Source organism: Nicotiana sylvestris, chromosome 3, assembly GCF_000393655.2.
Source record: "Nicotiana sylvestris chromosome 3, ASM39365v2, whole genome shotgun sequence".
Classification (NCBI taxonomy): domain Eukaryota; kingdom Viridiplantae; phylum Streptophyta; class Magnoliopsida; order Solanales; family Solanaceae; genus Nicotiana; species Nicotiana sylvestris.
The window spans coordinates 92,612,275-92,620,785 of NC_091059.1; the positions used below are offsets into that span (position 1 = coordinate 92,612,275).

At 32.8% G+C, this 8,511-nt stretch overlaps 1 long non-coding RNA gene across 1 annotated transcript; it reads right to left on the reverse strand.

The window, feature by feature from the left end:
• Positions 1–2,012: 2,012 nt before the first annotated feature.
• LOC104236036 (uncharacterized) lies at positions 2,013–5,395 on the reverse strand. The gene is made up of 2 exons (XR_713341.2): positions 5,226–5,395; positions 2,013–4,586 (listed from the first exon to the last, which is right to left on the reverse strand). It is a non-coding gene; the product is annotated as an uncharacterized lncRNA (long non-coding RNA).
• Between the last annotated feature and the right edge of the window lie 3,116 nt (positions 5,396–8,511).

Here is an 8,511-nt window from a genome sequence, read left to right on the forward strand (position 1 = left end):
GGCTCACCTTGCACTTTTGTATCAGGGAATATGTTTTTTTTTCTTGAATAAAGAACTTCAAAGTTCTGTTTTGTGTGCTGATAATGGGTAGTGACTGATTTTGGCGTTGTATTTGTATTGAGCAATTGTTCTTGGATAAAGGCTGCAACTTTAGTATTGAAATAAAAAATATAGAAAATACTTTACTTCTAGATTCAATATTAGCAACTGACTTAGCTTTCTTCTAATAGTTTTTTAATATATATTATTGGATTCAAGATTTCTGCCTGAACAATAATAACCATTAACTTGACACCATGATTGTTATATCAGTCTACATGTTGCACATATAAATAAGACAAACGACAATAAAAAATATTTCCAATAAAATGATTTCTTTAGTTTACAATAAATTATATTTTACATAGAATAATTTAGAATTAGAAAAAACTGACATACATATTTAAGTCATAGAAAACCTACCTTAAATATCAAGTCTAAGTTTATTGTCATTGCAAACTACACTGTATTCTTCCTTGAACTGGAGTTAGTCGAAGCACAAATATCTCATGAACTTTACCAACAAATTCTCAATCGCATAGCATCAACAGATCCACTTATCTAACATTTGTTCTATTCATGTAGTAGTATCTCTTATGTGGACCAAAAAAGAGTCCTCTCATATTCAGAACCGGTAGGAGTGACTAAACTATGTCTGTTGTTTCAAATTCCCTTAAAAGATAAAAAATAATCATCTAACATATTTCTTGGTTATTTTTATAGGAGCTGATAGCAGGAGTTAAATTTCTCCAGAATAAAGCCGAAATTGAAATAATGTAGCACCTAAAAATAGTAGTCATTGACAAGGACTACTCCCCTTAAAAGCCGCCTCACTCCAAAATTTGCTAATTTCTTAGCTATAAATCAGAAATAAATATGTATTCTAACATATACACTAAGTATCTATTTTGAAAAATCGTGAGCAAAATACAAATTACTAACATGCATGTAAGAAATTTAACAGAAAAATCTAAGATAGGAAGAAAACCAAACTGGATCTATCAAAATCACATCACCAAGAAATGGGTGCAACAAAGAAAGAAGGAGAATAAAGTAGAATCTACCAAAATTCACAAGTACAATAGAGCTACATAAGAAACTACAAACCAATCAATCAAAAAAATTTACAATTTAAAAGATGGAAGAACAGAAAAGAGTATAAGAAAGTTAAGATACTCACAAACAGAGATGGTCTTCTAAATGAGAGAGAAATTCTAAGATGTGAAGTACTACTATAGACTATAGTTGAATATAAGTGCAGTACACATGGTTTGCTCAAATTAATAGTAGCTTGCAGAAAAAAACCGCAAAGCGAAGAGCCTCGCTGAAAGAGTGAAGACTGAGAAACTGGGATAGAGGAACAATGAAATAAAAAATGAGAGAAAATAGGGTTCTACACATAGATGAATACGGATGGACAAAGGGAACACATGTGTTTCTATAGAAATGACCGTAATTACTAATTTAACCCTAATTTAAAACTAAATTTCAGGTATACCTGTGTTTGTCCCCTGTTCGTCCCACCAAAGTCCCGTTTCTATATATTAGTAACTAGAGAGGTGATGCCCGTGCATAGCACGGGCCGACATATTAGGTATTTAGTTTATGCACATGCCTACTTGTTAGGTATTTAGTTTCTTTTAAACTATGGTGGCGATGGCATATACAACGCTTCTTATAGAAATTAAAATTAAAAATTTTCTCAGTTAACTCACTCTTCTTAACCAAGCAAGAATATTCATCTTTCTTCTATAGTTCTATTATTTCTATCATGTTGTACTCGTGAACTTTGCTCAGAAGGAACACATAACCATGTCCTCAGGATTCTAGAGTCTCGAGCTTTAAGAGTGTCTAATGCATTTGGCAATTTAGCCGCAATGGTTTGCTGCATCACAAGGAGCAGTCGGAGGAATAACTATTCTTGAATGATTATAATTTAGTGCAAGCTCATTCTTTGTATGTTTCATTAAACATAAAAAACAATTAGTATCTAAGATTAATAACAATGTTAAACTGGCCAACATAATTATCACTTTCCGAACACAAATTAATAAACCTCTTAATCTTTTCCACTTCTAGTTCTTCAACTCATCGGTACATGCAATACGGAGAGAGAGGTTGTTACACATGTTAAGAAGGAAATAGATTTTACCAAATCATTGAGTCCATTTGAATACAGAAGAATCAATCTTCCTGTAACTTTTTTTCTCCAAGTTTCTCCACAAACTTATTTGACCACAAAGCTCACAATACGTCTTCGCTTCTGATTCCCATAATACTGGCCAATAGGTTCATATGTGAATTTCCTTTCAGCCACAATTTGATTGTAGCCTTCAAACAACTCTGCTAAATGCAAAATAGATAGTCAAAGAATAGTGCTTTCCTACAAAGGAAATTTAACGACAAAATCCTATCCCAGACGTCAAAGAGAGAAAACTGTAAGTTTTAACTTTATGTGGCATCATAGAGACATCCTCTGTAATCTCTTAAACATAACATGGAAATACAGTTAATATGAAAAATTGAACTTATTTTCCTTTCATTCATATCATGTTATCATGTAACAGAACCAAGTGTCATTAACTCATAATTGTAATATGACAAATCAGGTGATACTTGACATGTATGTATAGTACTGAGTAAGCCAACAGGAAATTCGTTAGTGCTAAATTGAACAATATTCAATAAGCTTTCTCACCTTAAGGAGTTTTACATCCATAGAACTCTAACGTCCACAACCACAAATATGGAATAGTATAAGCAACTGGTTACATGTAATTATCACTTATAAGGATTCTGTTTTTTGCTCAAATTGTTACTTTTAGACCATAGCTCATGCCTTGAACAAATTCAAATGTCAATTCATGTCAAGCACATACATCATACAAAAAGAAAATTATTCATGCACAGAAAGGTCATGTCTTACTACAGAAATCTTCTGTAAATCTCCAACAGAAACATTCAAGGTTTCATCTTTGATAAGGTAGAACATTTAAGGTTTCGACCTCTAAGCAAAATTTTGACAGAAAAAAAGCTTAGAAAAATATTTCGTTACCTCCTTCTGTAGTAATGCCAAGAAATGCTTAAAACGTTAAAGCTCCCGCAGTACATTATTCCTCTAACAAAAAAGAATATATACTAACTATAAAATAATCAATAGAAAAGCTTTCATTTCTCTAACTGAAAAGAATATACACTAACTATAAATAATCAATAGAAAAGATTTCAAGTGTAAAAGGATATAACAGAAAAAGTCTCTCAAGTTGCCTATTCCGTGGAGAGCTTGTTAGTCGAAAAACTATCAATCTTGTTTAGACAAACAACAAATTTAACATTCTAACCTTGTGTAGAAACGAAAAAAGAATCTCCCGTCACGAGAGCAATTACTCCATCAACTCATGAAAAATGCTGCGACGTTCTTGTCAACAGGATTATCGTTCTTTAGCTTTCCAGAAAAGTATGTGTTTGAAATCAGGGGAATAGGTTTTTAGCATTAAATTCACTATACTTAGCATAAGGGCAGTAGAAAATACGAGCTCATAGTTGTACAATCCATTGTCATTTGATGTCATACCAACTTAAAAACTTACAAATGCACAAAACACCTATACACAAGTTCAAATGCAAAGTTTTGCAGAATAAATTCATTTTAAGTATCTCCTTTGAAAGTTATCCCTACAATATTGGTTAATGTACATAAATATTACAAGCTATATTCACTATAATGTTTGATAATCTATCCTACCATACTAACTGTGATGTTTAATTGTTTATTGTGTATATTTTTTGACGATACCAAACCAGATAGCATGTAGGAAAGAGTTCACATGGGAGAAACTAAGTAAATATCCACGGAGAGAGGGAGGGAGGGAGGGAGAGATTTGGTCGTCCTTAATCTTTTGTGCACTCTCACAACTGGAAGGCTACAATGTTACCATCTTTCATTAGACTATGTCAAGAACTAACCTGAAATATGAAGTCATGGAAAATCTTCATACCTCCTTTTTTTCAAGAAGGTAACATAAATATTTATGGCTCGTTTGTGGAACTGATTATAAATTTGTGATCCTAAGTGTATTCGCAGATAAGCAATAAAGGCCCTTATAGAAAAGCTACTGTAATTTGTTGCTAAGCATCTCATTCGACTGCCTAATTTTCTTGCATTGATTGTAGAAGTTGAACTAATTGATAAACTATAAATCAATTTGCATAGTTACTTATAGGAACATTTTTAACCAAGTTCTCTTCATTGTGATTTTCAAGCTGCTAAAGATTACTGATAATTTCAGGCTTAAATACCGTACATAGACATTACACTGCATAAAATTGAGACTAAGACTCTCTGCAAGCTTATTATATAATCATCTCATATTGCTGATCCTAACAAAGATCAATTGTGATGGATCTGACAAATACTACTATTTTGTGGAGCGAAGTTGACTAACTTTCCATGGTGCCAGCAATCCTATGAAGGCTGGAAACCTACAATCACAAATTAAGTACACCTGAATCATCACTTAGGGCATTGGTTATTTCAGCTGATCCCTCTGTCATATTTGAAAATAATCAAAATAAGATTTGTGAACTCCATTACACCAAATAAAATGAGTTAGACATATCATCAAACACTTTGGATGCATAATCCACTTCAACAACTCCAGTATTATTTATGTTCACATTAAACAAAAACAAAGCAATGAATACGAGTGGCTGAAAAATATTAAAATATGCAGGTGTGATATTGTCTTATGTTTTTTCCTTTAGAAGAGATTGGAACACAAGCCGGTGAAGCATATACATCAGGCATATATTCGACGGGGCGGTTCGAGAAATTTTGGAAGAAAACAAATTTTAGAAAAATGAACGGAAAGAGGCATGTAATCATAGCGGAGATCGAGACAAACCTTAGGTGGGCTAGCTTTGCAAACAAAATTCATACTTTTGCTACTTTAGATTTTTTATGAGACGATTTAATTTTGGAGTAGCTAATTTGTACCAAAAGAGAATTAATCAAAAGACATCAGGAAATAATTATCCAAAATCATACATCGGCATTCATCAAGGTATATAGTTTTAGGCATGCATGTGAAGATTAGATACAATTATTAAGACTCATATAAATTGTAGAATATTGCACGAAATTACCAACAAAAGGGCAACAAGCAAAGATAGACTGGGGAACTTACCAGAACTGAGAGCTGAAACTAACATATATCCAAAAAAGTGCAATGAACGAAGAAAATTGTAGAAACACTCACCATCAAAGAGATATAGAATTTTTTAAAAAATTACTCCTACCAAGTAGGGAAAGAGAGAGGAAGAAGAGAACTGGAAAAAGGAGGTAATACGCTTATATGACCAGACTATTAAGCGGGATGGAAAAGAATAGTTCTACACGTGTTTATAAAGTAGTACACGCCTCACAGAATAGTAGCAGTAAATGCTTGGATGACAAAAATTACAATATTACCCTAAAAGACTCCACAGTTTTGAAAATACAATTCTTATTGCATATTGTACAACCACATATTGCAGTGTTCGTACACTTCTTCACATTTATATATAGTAGTAACTAGGCGGTGGCCCCATGCTATGCACGGGCATATGCCCGATAATGATAGGAATTCTTAAAGATACAATTTACAGTAGAGAAAACGACATTTAAAGTTGAGCAGAGCAAATTGGAAAAAATAGTAAAAAATAGTATTGATCTGAAGGTTAGTGAAATACAAACGAATCTGTTAAATTTTAATTTTAAACATTAGACTCATGTAAATAAAAAGTTCATATCTATACTATATTAAAAGCACGAAGGCCCTTAGCGAAATGTCGTCCGCCCTTTTTACCCTTTTTAAAATAGAGTTCACATTAGACAAAATAGTCATTTGATTATTTCCCTAATATTTAAAAATAATCATTTAATTAATTCCCTACTATTTAGGAATAATATAACAAACTTAATCAAATTATTTATCGTTGTAGGTCCAATTATTGTAACTCTAACTATCGCATTAACTTAATAAACAAATGTTTGCATCTACTTTAATGTCCATTACAATTTTACATAACTTGTTCTTTTACATAAATTTTAATTGATTGACACGATAAACACGTGCAACGCACGTATCCTAAAGCTAGTATATATTAAGGGAGTAGCCACTTTAATAAATTTAATCATAACTCACATCTACATTTTACAGACTTTGCCTTTAATTTATAATTTGTCTAATGAGAGCTGGATGTTTCATGCTTCCGGAATTCTTTTAGTAGCGTCAACTAAAAGTGGGGAGTTATCAAAAACTGCACAAATGACATGTGAAATTTCAAAACCTTCATCATTGAACAAACATATACTATCCAAGATCTCCATATATAGATGTGTATAGAGCTCCTCATTGGCTCAAAATAGATGCAAAAGTAAAGCATGGATACCTCCGAGGACATCGGAATAAGAAATCTGAAAAAATACTCTGTATAATTGGTGAAACGAAATGATGTAAAATTTCACTTACTTTGAAAGAATTCATGGCAGCTGGAAGCAAGAGTTATATATGCATAACAATGGGACTATTCCTATCTTATCCCGATATCTAGGAATGTAATAGATTGAACTCCATCAGTAAAGTTTCTAGAATGAACCCTCTCGCTCCAAAAATAAGGTAAAATAAGATAAATCACTCATAAAGCAGTATATACACAGCATATTGCAAACTAAGCTAGTAACTTGTCTCTAAGTTGTCTTTCTCCGATCACTATTCCAAAGCATATCTAAAGAGAATCAAAATTCATCCAACGCCCAAAGTAATCCATAAAGGAAAGCCTTAATAGTAATCAGAAAATTTAATACCAATAAAGCAACTTATCTCTAAGTTGTCTTTGTCGAATTAGTGTTAAGTTGGATTCTTCTTTCTAATTTTCAAGCAACTTTAATTTTTCTAATTTTCATCTCTCCCTGTCGTTCTTCTATGTTATCTGGCTTGGTTATCTTCTGGTGAGTTTCCGTATTATTTTTTTAGTTTTCCAAGCCGGTATAGGTGTTTAATTACACACACATGATTTTATTTTTCAGGTGATATTGTTGCTTTTTCAATGTACTTATAAAATTAATTTTTAAATTATCCACTTTCTTAGATTGAACCCTTGATGCATGGACCCGTGAATTACCTATTTACCAACATAGATGATAATCTTCAAAGTAGAGTTTATCAATACCTTCTTTTGTCGCAGCTATATTTACACTACTATTGACACGCTAAACCTAAAAATCTCATATTTACTTTTAATAAGGACAAACTCAGCCAAATCAGCAAGCGCATCATAATGAAATGAAGTCAGACCTCTATTTTTCCCTTTACTCAGATGATTTTCTCATTTATAGGACCACTTCTGTTAGTACTCTTGACACCAACACCTAGCTAATGTAACAAAACTGTAAAGATACCACAACAAAAAAATAATTCAACTACTTCCAGTTCAAAAATACTTCTCCCAAAGTTTAAAAAATGAACATCCTAGTTTCCCTCTTCCCTCTGATGCGGAAGATGCAATACTGATGGCCAAAAGTCAAAGTTGGGCGTGAATTAAATAGGTCTCGTAACAATCTATAACTCGAGTTACACGCGTTGTCTTGGGTCTATACTGCAAGAAATTTCTTGGAACATTAGCTATAACAAATGAGCCATGAGAGACTGCATAACAAAAAGAACATGTGGATTTAACAACTATAGTTCTACCTTTGAAATTTGAATGGCAGCTTTTCCAGACAAATACCTCAACGCTACAATCAAAAGATACAATTAGTTATCTTAAAGCTAGCTTTTGAGAATCCATAATTCTTTAGCATATTCAGCCCTTTTGGTTTGGTTGTACATGTTTTCACCTTTTCTATTAGTGTTCTTTCTGTTCTTGCACCACCAAATTACTATTTTTCCTATAAATCAAGAATAAGAGTGCACAATAAAAAATCAAGAATTATGGTATGCTTGATATGTCTTTGTAAAGTGGTGAGCAACTTGAGCGAAAACTAAGAAAAGCCTTGCCAAACTATAGAATTGCACGACACCAAATCGGTGTGATTCAACAAAGCAATTAAAAATATAACCAAAAAATACCACAAAATCAAGTTGTCGGACACTATAGTAAAATTCTGCCATTAGCTGCATAAGTAGTTCTGAATCATGCAATAAATTGATGTTAGATCTTTTCATTCTTTAGCATATAGTAGTCAACTATTCCATCCATCTACAACTCAACTTTTGTAGCTAACTTGACGTCATTAGTGTCACGACCCAAACCGATGGGCTGCGACGGGTGCCTGAGTCCTACCTGTCAAACACCCCTAAGCATGCGTCTAGGATATAAACCTGTATAACATTTGTTGAATTACGAAAATAACATACATGAAGGAAACCTGCCAACAAGACATATGTACATATACATGCAGAATACAATGGGCGAGCCGGCAAGGCTGCC